The following is a 19,366-nucleotide window of genomic DNA, read 5'->3' on the forward strand; positions in this document are numbered from 1 at the left end:
CTCCCATGTCTACACCCCCAAATTTATTCTTCTAGGAAGTGGCCAAATATAACATTGCTCCCAAAGGAGGGACCAGACTAACGGTGAGTGCAGCTCAGCTGTGAGCATCGCTTGTGCAAGCTGAACAAGCAGCACAGAAACTTGTGCTGCTCTCAGTACGATGCCACCAAAAGACAAGCAGAAGTGAACGGGGACGTATAGAAAACGTCCCTGTCCTGGAAGCATCAATGCCGAGCCCACACTGCCCACCAATAGGGCCCAAATTCCTTCATTTTGGGGAGGGACACTCACCCAGCCTTTTATCTTTTTGTGTTGGAAAAGAAAGGTAAAAGTAATGCATGATCAGAGGGGACAGCTTCTCGTCATATGCCTGCTCCCATGGCTACGCTCCAAAATTTATTCTTCTAGGAAGTGGCCAAATATAACTTTGCTCCCAAAGGAGGGACCAGACTAATAGTGAGTGAAGTTCATCTGGGAGCATGGCTTGTGCAAGCAGAACAACCAGCACACAATCTTGTGTAGCTTCCAGTATGATGTCACCAAAAGACAAGTGGAAGTGAATGGGGACGTATAGAGGACATCCTGGTCTCGGAAGCATCAGTGCAGAGCGGAGCACCCCTGCAGCTTGCTCCCCGTCCCCATCTTGATCCCCGTTCCCTTCAGCCATCCTGGCCGTGTGCCATGCCCAGGGCAGCCCCACAATCCCCACTCCCCCATCACTGCGAGGGGCCAGCCCAGGGCTGCTCTGACCCAGTTGCCTACCCTCCCCTGAACATTGCCTTCGTGTTGCCGAGGACACTCACCCAGCTCTGCTGCTTGTTCCTCTGAAGATAAAAAAAAAGAGGGGGAGAGAAAATAAATGCCTGTTGAGAGGGGAGAGCTGCTCATTCTATTGCTGGACCCCATACTGTTTGTTGTGGTGCAGGATACTCACTGAGTTCTTTATCCTTCCTCACTGTGAAACAACAGCAAAAAGAATACATGATAGAAAGGGACAACTTCCCATCCCACACTGCCCACCAATAGGGCCCAATTTCCTTCATTTTGGGGGGGGGACACTCACACAGATCTGCAGCTAGTTCCCCTGCATAAGAAAAGCAAAAACACTTGGTGAGAGAGTACAGATTCTCATTACATGAGAACCCATTTTCTTTGGGTTCAGGGACAGAGACTCACTCAGTCTTGCAGATTGGCGCTCTAGAAATGAGAAGAAAATCATGGTGAGAGGAAACATCTTCCAGTTGTGTTGCGACACCTCAAATCCCTTCATATTTTGATGGAGACTTACCAGCCTTTGCACGGTATTCATCTGGAAAAGAAAGAGAAAATCCTTGGAGTGCTCAGTCCCAGCTGCCCACCCTCCCCTAAATATCACCTTGGCCTTGCCCTGGTGCCCAAGCACATGGACACTCACCCTCCACTGTTGCTTGATCCACTGGAAAAGAAAGCAAAAGCAAAGCATGATAAGGACTTAGAACTTCTCATCTGATTCCTGCTTATGGGAAAACATTGGATATACGAATGCAGACTTACCTAACTGTCCAGCTTTTTTAATGGAAAAGGAAAGAAAAGTCAATGTGTGACCAGAAGGCAGTGCTTCACATTCCATAGCTACTCCCATACCTAGACCCTTAAATATTTTTCTGAGGTGAGTGTGCACAGAGCACCTTCCTAAAATTTTGGGTGGGACAAGACTAACATGGAGCAAAACCGAGGTTTGAACAAGGCTTGTGCACGTGGCGCAGTAAGGACAGACACTTGTGCAGCTCTCTGCACTGTGCCACCAAAACACAAGGGGAAGTGAATAGGGACAGGGGGAGGACTTCCCTGTTCCAGAAGCACCAGTGCAGAGCGGGGCAGCCCCGCAGCTCGCTCCCCATCCCCACCTTGATCCCTGTTCCTTTCAGCCATCCCGGCTATGTTTTGTGCCCAGGGCAGCCCCAGCCCCAGCACTCCCCACTCCCACCCCAGGCTCCAGCTGCTCCTCCAGCACCACCGAGCCACCAGCACACAAGCCCCCTGAGCCCACCCAGACCAGGCCCAGTCCCACCAGGGACACCACTTCCCCAGGGGCTGGGGGCAGGGACTGCAAGGACTCACCCAGCACTCGTCTCAGTGTCACTGAAAAGCAAAGGCGGAGGAAGAGGTGGTGAGCAGAGCAGCTTGGTTGCTGGGTGGGAACATGTGCAGGGGGGCTGCGCCTTGCCACCAGCCCCACGCTGCAGCCATGCTCCCTGGCCTCCCACCCAAGACCATCCGAAGGCCTTTGGCATCCCCAGGAGAACATTCCCTTCCTCCTCCTATGCACCTCCCTGGGCCAGGGCTCAGCCCCGCTCCACACCCAGGGGGGTCCCTGCAGAACACCTCCCTGCGCTCCATCCCTGTGCTGCCAGCTTACCTTGCTTTCGAAAGAGATAAACACTCAGGCCAATGGACACAGCCAAAAGCACGAGGACCAGAGCCAGAGCCACCATCCAGGGCTGGGCGTTGTGGAAGAAGGGAGCTGAGAAAAGGCACCAGGAAAAGGATTGTGTTTCCATGCCCATGTGTGGAAAAGCAAGACCCAGACTTCTCCTGGGTCGAGACAAGTGCAGGGGCCAGGAACACCTCACCCTTGCTGTGCCATATATACCTGCGATGTGCACGGAAAATTTCCACTCCTGCTGGAGGCGGCTGCTCCTGACAACGCAGGACAAGGGCCCCTCCATGCTCCCGGTCACGATGACGGTGCCTTCGATTTCAAAGAGCCCCTCCTGGTCCTGGGAATGTGTCTGGGAGACCGAGGGCAGGTGCTGCCCGCGAGCATCCCTCCACAGCAGCTGCGGCAGCGGGTACCAGCCAGCCGATTGACACAGCAACCGGACGCCTCCGTCCTCGTAGCCCCCCAGGGAGAGGTGGGGGTCAGTGCCTGTGGCTGGGGAAAAGCACGTGGCTGGGGCTTTACATGGGGAGGGATTAATTTCAGTTCAAAGGCCCCATCTGCTCCCGTGCCAACAGAGCCCTGACCAGCCACTGCCTCAGGGGCTCAAGGACCTGGTGCTCCACGCACCCAGGTAAACCCCAAACCACCACGGCTGGTTCCATAACAAGATAGCAGGGCTGCAGAATACCAATGGCCTCAAATCACCCAGAAAACCCAGGTGACAGTGTTCAGCACCTCCAGGCAGTGTCTCTGCACTAAGCTGTGCTGGTTCAAGTAGCCCCGAGTCTTCCACACAACATCTCAGTTCTCCCCCGGCACAAAAATCAAAATCGTTGACATCCAGATGCTCAGAGGTTTCTACCCAGGCACAGTGTTTGTTCCCATGGTTGGCACAGCTGAAGGAGCTGCTCAGCAGCCTGTGCCCTCAAAGCTTCGTGGGGATGGAGTTCAAAGAGGCCACTGAGACCGAAAGAAATCGTTTCGTTCTTTCTGCATAAAAGCCTGCAAGGGGCACAAGTGTGCTCCTTGCTGGACAAGTGCTCACAGGGAGAGGAGGAGAAGCTCCATCACACTTAACTTTTTGAAAGGCCTTTTAGATGGCCATGAGGATGGGACAGGGTCCTGGGTGGGACTCACAAACTCAGGGACACCTGTACCATCCCCTGAAAGCCTCACCCCAGACACTAACCTGACAAGTCCAGATGCACTGTTGCTTCATCATAAGTGTCACCATCTCCAACAGTGCAGATGTACACGCCATCATCTGAGGGTCTCAGCCCTGTGATTTGCAAGTCCAGGCTTCCAGCAGAGAGACAATCTCTGACCAACTCTGTCCTCCCGACATATGCCCCCATCTGCTCCCCATACAGGTCCTCTCCATTGTGGTAGTGGTGCACTGTCTCAGAGATACTGTCCCGGATCCACCTGACCTCCAAGCTGCGAGCATCCCGGCGAGGGGACAAGTGGCAGGGCAGCACGACATCCTGCCCCACGGTGCCAGTGACAGGCTGGCCTGGTCCCTCCACTCTGAGCTTGGCTGTGCAATGGAGAAGGGCACAGAGAGGTGGTGAGATTTTGCCATTGTAAATGTAGGGTCAGTGAGTGACAAAGGGCGAGCTGTGTGTGAGTTGGTGCGTGATGCATCCCCCATGTCCCATGGGAAACCACCGGGGAAAGAGGAGAGGGAGGACGTGCAGGAGAAGGAGGTGTGCTGGGAGTGGGAGCCCTCTCTGCAGCATTCGGGAAGGTGACGAAGAGCCAAAAAGGGCAGCCAAGGCAGCACCCGTATTGTGTGGAAGAACACAAGTGAAAGTGAAACCCAGTGGGGGCTGAGCTGTGGGTTTGGGTACCCCTGTCCCACAGCCGATCCCCTGCTCCACAGCAGCACGTCTGCCAGTCCCAGGGGGGAGAGCCCCCAGCAGCCCCACAGGATCCTACCTGAGCCCAGCCGGAGGAGGAGCAGAGTGATGAGGGAAGTCAGGAGGCCCCTGGCATGGCCGGTGAGGCTGGGGTGGCTGTAGACCCAGGGGAGCCCCATCTGTGCTGCAGCAGGATCAGGAGCTGTGGGCAGGACCTGAAGGAGAAGAGAGAGGGAACCAAGAGGCTCCAGGCACCAGAGGCGGATGGGGAAGGAGTCCCCTTGGGCTCAGGCACAAGGAGCCACAGCCAGCAGTGCCTTGGACAGGGCGCAGAGCCTGCACTTATCATGGGCTGGGGGACACAGCAGGCAGCCCCCAGGGGTTCTTCTCCAAAGGAGCCCCACCAACAGAGAGGTCCCTCACCGCACCCAGTCGAGCTGTGGAAAGCACAAGTCTACGCCCAAGTTCCCTAACCTTTGCCCAACTGCTGGCAGCAATAACCTTCTGGGAGCAATTTTCCCCCTTTCTTGATGGGAGCAAATGGCTCCAGAGCAGAGAGGGATTGGAGGCTGCAGTGTATGGGGAGCAACTGGGTGCCAAGTCCAGTGCTGCCACAGTTCACTTAACGTTGTGCGGGCAAAGAGCAAGCCCTGCTCCTGGCTCCAATTAAGCAGTCACAGTAGAAGGTCAGCTCACATTGGCAGGGATCTTTTTCTAGAGCTTAGGTGGGTAATGAATCTTTACATTCTCTGGAAGGGAGGTCAGGCAATTTGGGAGGGCTACAGAGAAAAGGTTTGTCTTTATAAGCAAAATATTTGTACAGCCAAAGGTGACTTCACATTGAACCTGGACAGTACTGTGATGGGTATTGAAATGGACTTAGAAAAATATTTTAACTCCAAAAGTAGGACCAGAAATAACATTGGTCTGTTAACTGATGGGAATGGTGTCCTCACAAACAAGGACATTGACAACGCAGAGATGTTTAACACTTTCTTTGCCTTTGTCTTTATCATTGACACTGGGACCTGAGGTGCCATGCGTTGGAGTGTCATGACTGTGGGAATGACAAACTCCCAGCCAACCCTAAATTTTTGTGGGATTTGCTTCTACATGTGGATGTATACAAGATTATAGGGCCGTATAGGATTAATCGTACAGTACTCAGAGAACTGGCAGATGTCATCAGGAAATCTAAATAAATTACTTTTGAAATATCCTTCGGAATCTGGAGAGGTCATAGAATCATAGAGTATCCCGAGTTGGAAGGGACCCATAAGGATCATCAAGTCCAACTCCTGGCACCGCACAGGACTGCCCAAGAGTTTAGACCATGGGACTAAGTGCACAGTCCAATCGCTTCTTAAATTCAGAGAGGATTGGTGCAGTGACTGCTTCCCTGGGGAGCCTGTTCCAGTATGCAACCACCCTCTTGGTGAAGAACCTCTTCCTGATGTCCAGCCTAAACTTCCCCTGCCTCAGCTTAACACCGTTCCCGTGGGTCCTATCACTGGTGTTTACAGAGAATAGGTCACCTGCCTGTCCTGCCCCTCGTGAGGAAGTTGTAGACCGCGATCATGTCCCCCCTCAGCCTCCTCTTCTCCAGGCTGAACAGGCCCAGTGCCCTCAGCCGCTCCTCATACGTCTTCCCCTCTGGGCCCATCACCATCACTGTGGCCCTTCTCTGGACACTCTCCAACAGTTTAATGTCCTTTTTGCACTGTGGTGCCCAGAACTGCACGCAGTACTCGAGGTGAGGCTGCACCAGCGCAGTGCAGAGTGAGACAATCACCTCCCTCAACGGACTAGCAATGCTGTGCTCGATGCACCCCAGGATGCAGATGGCCCTCCTGGCTGCCAGGGCACACTGCTGGCTCATATTCAACTTGCTGTCAACCACAACCCCCAGATCCCTCTCCGTGGGGCTGCTCTCCAGCATCTCATCTCCCAGTCTGTATGTATAGTCAGGATTACCCTTTCCCAGGTGCAGGACCCGGCACTTGCTCTTGTTAAATTTCATGCGGTTGGTGATCACCCAGCTCTCCAATTTGTCCAGGTCTCTCTGCAAGGCATTTCCACCCTCAGTAGAGTCCACAACTCCTCCAAGTTTGGTGTCTTTGGCAAAATTTGCTCAGAATGCCTTCTAGTCCTACATCCAAATAGTTTATAAAATCATTGAAGAGGACTGGCCCTAAAATGGAGTCTTGAGGGACTCCACTAGTGACCATCCACCAGCCTGATGTGGCCCCATTTACCACAACCCTTTGAGCCCTGCCTGTCAGCCAATTGCTCACCCATTGTATGATGTTTTTGTTTAGTTGTATGCTGGACATTTTATCCAGTAGGATCCTATGGGAAACTGTGTCAAAAGCCTTGCTGAAATCCAAAAAGATCACATCAGCTGGTTTCCCTTGGTCAACTAGATGGGTGATTTTATCATAAAAGGAAACCAAATTTGTTAGGCAGGACCTACCCCTCATGAACCCATGTTGGCTGGGAACAATGACAACGTTGTTCCCCAGGTCCGCTTAAGTAACTTCAAAAATCATAATCTCTATAATTTTACCAAACACAGTTGGTGCAGGCAGGGTGAGCAGGTGGGGCGCTCTCACCGCTCTTTTGCAGCGGTCTTTCCCATCAGTACTTGTAACCTGCTTGCAAAGTGCCTGGCCATGGTATCAATCAGGCAGAAAACCATGGTTTCTGCATCTCTTGTGGCCTCTCCAGCCGCAGGCACCAAAGTAGCTACTCAAACGGAGGGCTTGAGGAAACACACCGCCGTCCAGGTCTTGGAGAGGCAGGTGACCTGTTCTCTGAAAACACCAGTGATAGGACCTGCCCTGTGGGAATGGCGTTAAGCAGGGGAAGTTTAGGCTGGACATCAGGAAGAGGTTCTTCACGAAGGCGGTGGTTGCACACTGGAACAGGCTCCTCAGGGATCAGTCACTGCACCAATCCTGCCTGAATTTAAAAAGCGATTGGACTGTGCACTTAGTCACAAGGTCTAAACTTTTGGGTAGACCTGTGGGGTGCCAGGAGTTGGACTTGATGATCCTTATGGGTCCCTTCCAACTCGGGATATTCAATTATTCTATGATGTTATGAAATTGGCTGGAAAGCTGTGCAAATGAAATGGATCTGGCGGTTTTGCTCAGCACTCACCTGAACATGAGCCAGCAGTGTGCCCAAGTGGCCAAGAAAGCCAATGACATCCTGGCCTGTATCAGACATAGCATGGGCAGTAGGACCAGAGAGGTGATTGTCCCCCTCTACATTGCCATGGAGAGGCTGCACCTCAAGCACTGTGTTCAGTTTTGGCTCCCTCACTACAAGAAGGGCATCAAGGCCCTGCAGCGTGTCCAGAGAAGGGCTACAAAACTGGTGAAGGGCCTTGAACAAAAGTCCGACAAGGGGCGCCTGAGGGAACTGGGGTCTTTTAGTCCAGAGACAGCTCAGGGGAGAGCTTATGGATCTCTACAACTACCTGAAAGGAAGCTGTGGGAGCTGGCGGCAGATAACTATCAATAGAACAAGAGGAAGTGGCCTCAAGTTGTGCCGGGGGAGGTTCAGGCTGGAAATGTGGAGAAACTTATTCTCAGAAAGAGTGGACCAGAGAAGCCATTGGTCCTTTACTTGATGGGGATGGTCTCCTCATGAACAGGGACATTGACAACACAGAGATGTTTAATGCTTTCTTTGCCTTTGTCTTCAACACTGATGATGGGCACTGGGACCCCAGGTGCTGAGCTGGAGGACCGTGAGAGCAGGAATGATAAACTCTCAGCAAATGCTGAATTAGTGTGGGATTTGCTCCTAGAGGTGGATACCATAGGGCCTGACGGGATTCATCCCAGAGTACTAAGAGAACTGGCTGATGTCATTATGAAATAAACAATTTTTGAAATATCCTTGGGAATCTGGAGAGGTCCCAGTGACTGGAAGCTGCCAAACGTTGCCCCAGTTTCCAAGAAGGGCAGCAAAGGAGGCCCTGGGAATTACAGGGCTGTCATTCTCACAGCAGTTTATGGTAAAGTTAGGGAGAATGCTCTGGGAGTGAGTGAAAAACACCTGAGGGACAATGCAGTCACAGCACACATGGTGAGGAGAAAGTCCTATTTACCAAACTCAATTTCTTTTTATGACAAGGTCAGCCTCCTAGTTGGCCAAGAAGAGGCATCTGAGATGATTTTTTGGATTTCAGTCAAGATTAAAACATTGTTTCCGACCATACCCAGCCGGACCTAATGTCCAGCACAGACTCAGAGAAATGCACGGTACGCTGGGTCAACAATTGTCTGACAGGTCAGGCTCTGTTGTGCTAAACAGGGTGATATTAGGCTGGTGGCCAGTCACGAGTGGGGCTCTTCAGGGCTCCATTTTGGGGCCAGGTCTCGTCAGTGGCAGCCCAAAGGGCCAAGCGTGTCCTGGGGTGCCTCAGGCACGGCACTGCTGGCCGGCCGAGGGAAGGGATCGTCCCGCTCTGCTCGGCCTGCTGCAGCCTCGCCTCGAGCACTGCGTGCAGCTGTGGGCACCGCAGCAGACGAAGGGCGTGAAACTGTGCGAGAGCCTCCAAGGGAGGGCTACGAGGACGGCGAAGGCTCTGCAGGGCAAGGCGTGTGAGGAGCGGCTGAAGGCGCTTGGCTTGTTGAGCCCATAGCAGAGGAGACGCAGGGGAGGCCTCGTGGCAGCCCTCAACTTCCTAATGAGGGCAGTGGAGGGGCAAGCTCCAGTCTCTGCTCTCTGGGGCCAGTGACAGGGCCTGAGGGAACGGCATGGAGCTGCCAACTGGACGCGGCTGCCCTCACGAGGGAGGCTGATGAGGCATAGGCAGAGCCAGTAATGCCCCCTTCCCCGGCCGTTCAACAGCAGCCCCTGAGGAACGCAGTGAACAGGACGGGCAAAGAGGGTGTACCACGTCAGAAGGGCATGGTGCGACAGGTCGCACAGGCAGGGTGAACAGGTGGGGCGCTCTCACCGCTCTTTTGCAGCGGTCTTTCCCATCAGTACTTGTAACCTGCTTGCAAAGCGCCTGGCCATGGTATCAATCAGGCAGAAAACCATGGTTTCTGCATCTCTTGTGGCCTCTCCAGCCACAGTCACTGATGTGGCTACTCAAATGGAGGGCTTGGGGAAACACACCGCTATCCAGGTCTTGGAGAGGCAGGTGACCTGTTCTCTGAAAACACCAGTGATAGGACCCGCAGGAATGGTGTTAAGCAGGGGAAGTTTAGGCTTGACATCAGGAAGAGGTTCTTCACGAAGGTGGTGGTTGCATACTGGAACAGGCTCCTCAGGGATCAGTCACTGCACCAATCCTGCCTGAATTTAAAAAGCGATTGGACTGTGCACTTAGTCACAGGGTCTAAACTTTTGGGTAGACCTGTGGGGTGCCAGGAGTTGGACGTGATGATCCTTATGGGTCCCTTCCAACTCAGGATATTCAATTATTCTATGATGTTATGAAATTGGCTGGAAAGCTGTGCAAATGAAATGGATCTGGGGGTTTTGCTCAACGCTCACCTGAACACGAGCCAGCAGTGTGCCCAAGTGTCCAAGAAAGCCAACGACATCCTGGCCTGTATCAGACATAACATGGCCAGTAGGACCAGAGAGGTGATTGTCCCCCTGGAGAGGCTGCACCTCAAGCACTGTGTTCAATTTTGGGCCATGAGACGTGTGCAGGGCAAAGCCCAAAGCACCACAGCTCCCCGAGCTCCACTTTGTTTGAGGTTCCCACAGACCCAGTCCTTTCCTGTGCTTTTCCCCATGCTTCATGGGATGGATTCCACAGCATCCTGCCTCCCCCAAGCCCTCCTACAGCATCCAACTCAGAAAGCATCCCAGCCCTGCAGCATCCTGGTCCCAGAGCATCCAACCATGAGAAAAGCTTCGCTGCCCCCCACTGTAGCCAGGCACCGGCTCAAATCCAGCTTCCACTGGACTTTTCTGCCCTGCCACTTCAAGTTTCCTGTTCTTTTGGGGGTATGCAGCTTCCTTCAATAATGATTTAAAATATTCACACGCTGGGATTTTCCGTGTTCAGAAGTTGATTTATTTATTTACAAGGAGTATTACTAATTCTTTTACATCTAAACCCATGCTCTATACTTCATGCTTTAACACTCAAAGCCAAATTCATCACTGGAGTTAGAAACAGGGTTCCCAAACATGAAGTAAAAGGGCTGCCTGAAGTCAGTACCCTCCACCAGCTGCCACAGGTCTTAGCGTGCAGGGAGAAACACAGGGCAGCCCCTGGCCGCACTGCCCCTCATTCCTGCACTGCTCCTGCACGATGAAGGAGAGGCAATGCAGGAGTGGCTGGAGAAGGGCAGGAGCTCCCCAGGGCTGTGGACAGGGTCTACAGGGTGCTGTCCCTCAGGTACAGCTGGGCATTCATCCCCAGCCAGAACCAGGGGCGCATGCTCTCCCCTTTCAGGAAGGCATCTGTGAAAGTGAAGATCTCGACCCCATTGTCAGCATTGATAAAAGACACATGCCCCTGGGTACAGTCAAGACAGACCCAGATCCTCGTGGGGACAGGGGACAGGGACAAGGGGGTGGGAGGAGATGTGAGAGACGTGAGCTGCCCCTCATTGTACTGCAGAGCCCAGATCCCTTCTTCAGGGCTCATCTTGATCTCCCCCTTCCTCTTCACCGATGCCCTGACCACCCCCACAGCCAAACTTGAATACTTTCCTTTCTCCCCCTCTACCTCCATCTCCCAGAAGTGCCTCCCCTCTCTGAACTCCTCACAGCCCAGAACACAGCATCTAGTGTCAAATCTCTCCGGGGCGCTGGGCACCGGCTGCCATTTACTTTCCCATCTCACACTGCTCTTGTCCTGAGACAGGACAAGCATGGGATGAGCCGTGCGTGGATCCAGGGTCACCTTCACTGCAGGGACAGAAGGAGCCAGGCCATCAGGGGCAGAGCTCAGCCCTGGGCAGGCTTTCCCCAGCTCGGGGCCAGGAGCTGCCCCACGGGGCAGGAGATGGGGCACCTCTGGGCTCCTGAACATGCCCCAGCAAGGGCAAGAGGAGCACTGCAGAGGACAACTCAACACACACCTACCTGTATAGTGAGGCAGCAGAAACTTTCTCCATGCTGGAAGGAGAGGTGAGAGCTGGTCACAGCCCACGGCTGGTGCCCAGTGGTTGTGGGTTTTGTGAGGGGCCAGCCCTGGGCTGCTCTGTCCCAGCTGCCCACCCTCCCCTGCACATCGCCTTGACATTGCCCTTGGGCCCAAGCTCAGGGACACTCACCCAGCTCTGCCGCTTGTTCCCCTGGAAAAAGAAGCAAAAGCAATATCTGATGAGAGGGGAGAGCTTCTCGCCCCATGCCTGAACCCCAAACTGCTTTGTTATGCTGCAGGATACTCACTGAGCTTTGCATCTTTTTTCTCTGCCAAACAAAAGGGAAAGGAAAGCATGATGGAAAAGGACATCTTGCCTTCTCAAGATGCCCACTGGTAGAACCCAAAGGCTTTCATTTGGGGGAGGGATGGGCACTCACCCAGCTCTGCAGTTAGATCCTCTGTAAAAGAAAAGCAAAAACACTTGGTGAGAGAGTACAGATTCTCATTACATGACAAGAACTCATTTTCTTTGGGTTTGGGGCCAGACACTCACTCAGTCTTGCAGATTGGTTCACTAGAAATGAGAAGAAAATCATGGTGAGAGGGAACAGCCTCCCATCCCATTGCGATGACCCTGAATTGTTTCAGATACTGATGGAGACTTACCCAGCTTTACATTCTTTTCCTCTACAAAAGAAAGAGAAAAGCAATGCATGATCAGAGGAGAAAGCTTCTCCTCCCATAGCTCCCATTGGAAGACATGAAGTTCTTTCTGTTGGGGAGGGACACTCACTCTGCTCTGCTTTCAGTTCCGCTGCAAAAGGAAAGCAAAGGCAATGCATGATCAGAGGGGACAACTTCTTATCCCATGGCTGCTTCCATGGGAAGACCCCAAGTTCCTTCATTTTTGGGGAGGGACACTCACCCAGCCTTTTATCTTTTTGTACTGGAAAAGAAAGGTAAAAGCAATGCATGATCAGAGGGGACAGCTTCTCGTCATATGCCTGCTCCCATGGCTATGCCCCCAAATTTATTCTTCTTGGAAGTGGCCAAATATAACTTTGCTCCCAAAGGAGGGAGCAGACTAATAGTGAGTGAAGCTCAGCTGTGAGCATGGCTTGTGCAAGCTGAACAACCAGCACAGAAACTTGTGCAGCTTTCTGTACGATGCCACCAAAAGACAACTGGAAGTGAATGGGGAGCATGTGGAGGACGTCCCTGTCCCGGAAGCGTCAGTGCCGAGCGGGGCAGCCCCGCAGCTCGCTCCCTGTCCCCATCTTGATCCCCGTTCCTTTCAGCCATCCCGGCCGTGTCCCATGACCAGGGCAGCCCCAGCCCCAGCACTCCCCACTCCCCCATCAGGCTGAGGGGCCCACCCTGGGCTGCTCTGTCCCTGTTGCCCACCCTCTCCTGCACATCGCTTTCGTGTTGCCAAGGGCACTCACCCAGCTCTGCTGCTCGTTCCTCTGAAGAAAAAATAAAAAAGAGGGGGAGAGAAAAGAAATGCCTGATGAGAGGGGAGAGCTTCTCATTCCATCACTGGACCCCATACTGTTTGTTGTGGTGCAGGATACTCACCGAGTTCTGTGTCCTTCCTCACTGTCAGACAAAAGCAAAAAGAATGCATGATAGAAAGGGACAACCTCCCATCCCACACTGCCCACCAATAGGGCCCAAATTCCTTCATTTTGGGGAGGGACACTCACCCAGCTTTTTATTTTTTTGTTCTGGAAAAGAAAGGCAAAAGCAATGCATGATCAGAGGGGACAGCTTCTCGTCATATGCCTGCTCCCATGGCTACGCCCCCAAATTTATTCTTCTAGGAAGTGGCCAAATATAACTTTGCTCCCCAAAGGAGGGATTAGACTAATAGTGAGTGAAGTTCATCTGTGAGCATGGCTTGTGCAAGCTGAACAACCAGCACACAATCTTGTGCAGCTTTCAGTACGATGCCACCAAAAGAGAGGTGGAAGTGAATGGGGATGGGTGGAGGATGTCCCTGTCCCAGAAGCGTCAGTGCAGAGCAGGGCAGCTCCGCAGCTCGCTCCCCGTCCCCATCTTGATCCCCGTTCCTTTCAGCCATCCCGGCCGTGTCCCATGACCAGGGCAGCCCCAGCACTCCCCACTCCCTCATCAGGGTGAGGGGCCCACCCAGGGCTGCTCTGTCCCTGTTGCCCACCCTCCCCTGAACATCGCCTTCGTGTTGCCGAGGACACTCACCCAGCTCTGCTGCTTGTTCCTCTGAAGAAAACAAAAAAAAAGAGGGGGATTGAAAAGAAATCTCTGATGAGAGGGGAGAGCTTCTCATTCCATTACTGGACCACATACTCTTTGTTGTGGTGCAGGATACTCACTGAGTTCTTTATCCTTCTTCACTGTCAAACAAAAGCAAAAAGAATGCATGATAGAAAGAGACAACTGCCCATCCCACACTGCCTACCAATAGGGCCCAAATTCCTTCATTTTGGGGAGGGACACTCACACAGATCTGCAGCTAGTTCCTCTGCATAAGAAAAGCAAAAACACTTGGTGAGAGAGTACAGATTCTCATTACATGATGAGAACCCATTTTCTTTGGGTTCAGGGACAGAGACTCACTCAGTCTTGCAGATTGGCGCTCTAGAAATGAGAAGAAAATTATGGTGAGAGGGAACATCTTCCAATTGTGTTGCGACACCTCAAATCCCTTCAGATTTTGATGGAGACTTACCAGCCTTTGCACGGTATTCATCTGGAAAAGAAAGAGAAAATCCTTGGAGTGCTCTGTCCCAGCTGCCCACCCTCCCCTAAATATCACCTTGGCCTTGTCCTGGGGCCCAAGCACATGGACACTCACCCAACTCTGCTGCTTGATCCGCTGGAAAAGAAAGCAAAAGCAAAGGAGGATAAGGACGGAGAACTTCTCATCTGATTGATGCTTATGGGAAAACATTGGGTTTATGAATGCAGATTTACATAACTTTCCAACTTTTTTAAATGGAAAAGAAAAAAAAAAGTCAATGTGTGACCAGAAGGCAGTGCTTCACATTCCATAGCTACTCTCATAGGTAGACCCTTAAATATTTTTCTGAGGTGAGTGTGCAGAGAGCACCTTCCTCCGATTTTGGGAGGGACCAGACTAACAGGGAGCAAGGACCACGTCTGAGCAAGGCTTGTGCACGTGGACCAGTAAGGACAGACACTTGTGCAGCTCTCTGCACCGTGCCACCAAAACACAAGGGGAAGTGAATGGGGACGGGTGGAGGACGTCCCTGTCCCAGAAGTGTCAGAGCATAGTGGGGCAGCCCCGCAGCTCGCTCCCCATCCCCACCTTGATCCTCGTTCCTTTCAGCCATCCCGGCCATGTCCCGTGCCCAGGGCAGCCCCAGCCCCAGCACTCCCCACTCCCACCCCAGGCTCCAGCTGCTCCTCCAGCACCCCCGAGCCACCAGCACACAAGCCCCCAGAGCCCACCCAGACCAGGCCCAGGCCCTCCCACAGGGACACCACTTTCAGGGGCTGGGGGCAGGGACTGCAAGGACTCACCCAGCACTCGTCTCAGTGCCGCTGAAAAGCAAAGGCGGAGGAAGAGGTGGTGAGCAGAGCAGCTTGGTTGCTGGGTGGGAACATGGGCAGGGGGGCTGCGCCTTGCCACCAGCCCCATGCTGCAGCCATGCTCCCTGGCCTCCCACCCAAGACCATCCGAAGGCCTTTGGCATCCCCAGGAGAACATTCCCTTCCTCCTCCTATGCACCTCCCTGGGCCAGGGCTCAGCCCCGCTCCACACCCAGGGGGGTCCCTGCAGAACACCTCCCTCCGCTCCATCCCTGCGCTGCCAGCTTACCTTGCTTTCGATAGAGATAAACACCAATGCGAATGGTTGCAGCTGATAGCACGAGGACCAGAGCCACCTTATAGGGCCTGCTGTTTTCGAAGAAGGAATCTGTCAGAAGGCACCAGAAGAGGACTGCATTTCCATGCCCGCAGGTGGAAAATTAAGTCTCAGACTCCACCCGGCCCGGGATAATTGCAGGGGCCAGGAACACCTCACCCTGGCTGTGCCATTTGTACCTGTGGTATGCAGGGATGATTCCCACTCCTTCAGGAAGCGGCTGCTCCTGACCACGCAGGACAAGGACAAGGGCCACTCCACACTCCAGATCATGATGATGGCACCTTGGATTTCGTAGAATCTTAGAATCATACAATAATATATTGTCTTGGGCTGGAACAGACCTCAAGGACCATCTAGTTACAGCCCCCCACCTAGTTACACCTCAATGAGGTCACCCTGGAGCCTTCGCTTCTGTAGGCTGAACATCCCCAGCTCTCACAGTCTTTCTTTGTAGGAGAGATGCTCCAGCCCCTTGATCATCTTCATGGCCCTCTCCTGAACCTGTTCTAAGAGCTCCACATCCTGCTTGTGCTGGGGGCTCCAGACCTGGACACAATACTCCAGGTGAGGCCTCATGAGAGCAGAGCAGAGGGGGCCAATCCCCTCCCTCAAGCTGCTCACATTCCTCCATTGATGCAACCCAGGATGCAGTTGGCTTTCTGGGCTGCAAACACACACTGCCAGCTCATGTCGAGCTTTTTATCCATCAGGACCCCATGTCCTTCTCTGCAGAGCTGCTCTCAATGAGTTCCTCACCTAGTCTGTACTCATGTCTGGGATTGCCTCAGCCCAGGTGCAGCAACTTGCACTTGGCCTTGTTGAACCTCATTAGGTTTACATAGGCCCACTTCTCAAGCTTATCCAGGACCCTTTGGATGACATCCCTTCCTTCCACAGTATCAGCTGCACCACTCAGCTTGGTGTCATCTGCAAGACACATTTCATAGAGTCCCTCCTGGTCCTGGGAATGTGTCTGGGAGACCGAGGGCAGGTGCTGCCCGCGAGCATCCCTCCACAGCAGCTGCAGCAGCGGGTACCAGCCGGCCGATCGACACAGCACCCGGATGCCTCCAGCCTCGTAGCCCCCCAGGGAGAGATGGGGGTCAGTGCCTGTGGCTGGGGGAAGAGCGCGTGGCTGGGGCTTGACTTGGGGAGGGATTGAGTTCCAAGGCAAAGACCCCATCTGCTCTCGTGCCAACACAGCCCAGCCCAACCATAGCCCCAGGGGCTCTGAGACTGGGCACTTCAGGCAATCATCCTCACCCCAAAACCACTCCGGCTGGTGCTAGAACCAGAAAACAGGGCTGCACAATGCCAGTGGCCCCAAATCGTCCAGAAAACCCAGGTGCTGAGCTTCAGCGCCTCCAGGCAGCTTCTCTGCACCAAGCTGTGCTGGTTCATGAAGCCCCGAGACTTCCAGACAATGTCTCAGGTCTCCCCCAGCATGAAAAGTAAAATCAAGCAGAGGTCCGGTAGCTCAGAGGCCTCTTCCCTGCTCCAGGCATTTCATTTGGTCCCATGGTTGACACAACTGAAGGAGCTGCTCAGCAGCCTGTGCCCAGTGCCTTCAGAACATCATGGGGATGGAGTTCAAAGAGGCCACTGAAACTGAATAAAGCCATACATCCATGCCAGTCTTTCTCAATAAAAAGCCTGCAAAGTTACAGGTGTGCTCCTTGCCTGACAAGTGCTCACATACTGAGGAGGTGAAGACCCAAAAGACTCAACTCTTTGAAAGGCCTCATCCATGACCATGAGGATGGGACAGAGGCTTGTGCAGACATACAAATCCAGGGACACCTATACCATCTGCTTGAGGCATCACCCCAGCCACTTATCTGACACCATCAGCTCCACTGTAGCTTTGTCATAAGCATCAGCATTTTGTATGATACACACATACTGGCCATCATCAGAGGTTCTCAGCCCTGTGATTCGCAAGTCCAGGCTTCCAGCAGAGAGACCATCTCTGGCCAACTCTGTCCTCCCAGCATATGCCCCATCTGCTCCCCGTACAGGTCCTCTCCATTGCAGTAGTGGTGCACTGTCTCAGATAACCTGTGCCAAATCCACCTGACCTCCAAGCTGCGAGCATCACGTTGAGGGGACAAGTGGCAGGTCATCATGACAACCTGCCCCATGGTGGCAGTGAAAGGGTGGTCTGGTCCCACCACTCTGAGCTGGGCTGTGCAATGGAGAAGGGCACAGAGAGGTGGTGAGATTTTGCCATTGTAAATGTAGGGGCAGTGAGTTACAAAGGGTGTGAGTTGGTGTCTGAGTTGGTGCATGCTGTGTCCCCAGTGTCCCATGGGAAATCACCGGGGAAACAGTAGAGGGAAAGGAAGGATGTGCAGGAGAAGGAGGTGTGCTGGGAGTGGGAGCCCTCTCTGCAGCATTTGGGCGGGTGAATAAGAAGAGCCAGAAAGGCAACCGAGGAAGCACCCATATTGTGCAAAAGAACTAAAGGGAAAGTGAAACCCAGACAGGGAAAGAAGTAGGCTTGGGTCCCCCCTGCCCCATGGCAGCACATTTGCCAGGCCCAGGGGGGAGAGCCCCCAGCAGCCCTGCAGGATCCTACCTGAGCCCAGCCGGAGGAGGAGCAGAGTGATGAGGGAAGTCAGGAGGCCCCTGGCATGGCCGCTGAGGCTGGGGAGGCTGCAGCCCTAGGGAAGACCCATCTGTGCTGAAGAAGGAGCAGTAGCTGGGGACAAAAACAAGAGAAGAGAGAGGGGACCGAGGGGCTGCAGGCACTGCAGGCAGATGGGGAAGGAGTCCCCCTAGGCCTGGGTACAAACAGCCACACCCAGCAGCATCTTGGACAGGGCGCAGAGCCTGCACTTTTATCACGGGCTGGGGGACACAGCAGGCAGCCCCCAGGGGTTCTTCTCCAAAGGAGCCCCACCAACAGAGAGGTCCCTCACGGCACCCAGCAGAGCTGCAGAAAGCACAAGGCTACGCCCCACTTTCCTAACCTTTGCCCAACTCCTGGCAGCAATAACCCTCTGGGAGCAATTTTCCCCCTTAGTTGATTGGAGCAAATGTCTCCAGAGCAGAGAGGGATTGGAGGCTGCAGGGTATGGGGAGCAACTGGGTGCCAAGTCCAGTGCTGCCACAGTTTACTTAACGTTGTGCGGGCAAAGAGCAATCCCTGCTCCTGGCTCCAATTAAGCAGTCACGGTAGAAGGTCAGCTCACATTGGCTGGGATCTTTTTCTAGAGCTTAGGTGGGTAATGAATCTTTACATCCTCTGGAAGGGAGGTCAGGCAATATGAGAGGGCTACAGAGAAAAGGTTTGTCTCTATAAGCAAAATATTTGTATGGCCAAAGCTGACTTCACGTTGAACCTGGACAGTACTGTGATGGGTATTGAAATGGACTTAGAAAAATATTTTAACTCCAAAAGTAGGACCAGAAAAAACATTGGTCTGTTAACTGATGGGGATGGTGTCCTAACAAACAAGGACATCAACAACGCAGAGATGTTTAACGCTTTCTTTGCCTTTGTCTTCATCATTGACAATGGGACCTGAGGTGCCATGCGTTGGAGTGTCATGACTGTGGGAATGATAAACTCCCAGCAAACCCTAAATTTTTGTGGGATTTGCTTCTACATGTGGATGTGTACAAGATTATAGGGCCATATAGGATTAATCATACAGTACTCAGAGAACTGGCAGATGTCATCAGGAAATCTAAATAAATTACTTTTGAAATATCCTTCGGAATCTGGAGAGGTCATAGAATCATAGAGTATCCCGAGTTGGAAGGGACCCATAAGGATGATCAAGTCCAACTCCTGGCACCGCACAGGACTGCCCAAGAGTTTAGACCCTGTGACTAAGTGCACAGTCCAATCGCTTCTTAAATTCAGACAGGATTGGTGCAGTGACTGCTTCCCTGGGGAGCCCGTTCCAGTGTGCAACCACGCCCTTCATGAAGAACCTCTTCCTGATGTCCAGCCTAAACTTCCCCTGCTTAACGCCCTACCCATGGGTCCTATCACTGGTGTTTACAGAGAATAGGTCACCTGCCTCTCCAAGACCTGGACGGCGGTGTGTTTCCCTGAGCCCTCCGTTTGAATAGCTACATCTACACTATGGACTAGTGGGTGACATTGGTGGTAGAGGGATTGTTGG

At 53.1% G+C, this 19,366-nt stretch overlaps 2 protein-coding genes across 2 annotated transcripts in view; both read right to left on the bottom strand.

Annotated features, from left to right (window-relative positions):
- Positions 1–4,315, bottom strand: part of LOC116500249 (zinc finger protein 883-like) — a 28,376-nt gene extending 24,061 nt beyond the window's left edge. Inside the window, exons 1-2 of the mRNA XM_032205179.1 lie at positions 4,303–4,315; positions 1,066–1,075 (exon numbers count right to left, since the gene is read on the bottom strand). The gene's annotated coding sequence lies outside the window, so the exon portion shown is untranslated. The remainder of the gene's footprint in view (positions 1–1,065; positions 1,076–4,302) is intronic.
- Positions 1–19,366, bottom strand: part of LOC116500231 (zinc finger protein 208-like) — a 437,615-nt gene that overhangs the window by 17,662 nt on the left and 400,587 nt on the right.

The sequence above is a fragment of the Aythya fuligula genome, chromosome 33 (genome assembly GCF_009819795.1).
Source record: "Aythya fuligula isolate bAytFul2 chromosome 33, bAytFul2.pri, whole genome shotgun sequence".
Classification (NCBI taxonomy): Eukaryota; Metazoa; Chordata; class Aves; order Anseriformes; family Anatidae; genus Aythya; species Aythya fuligula.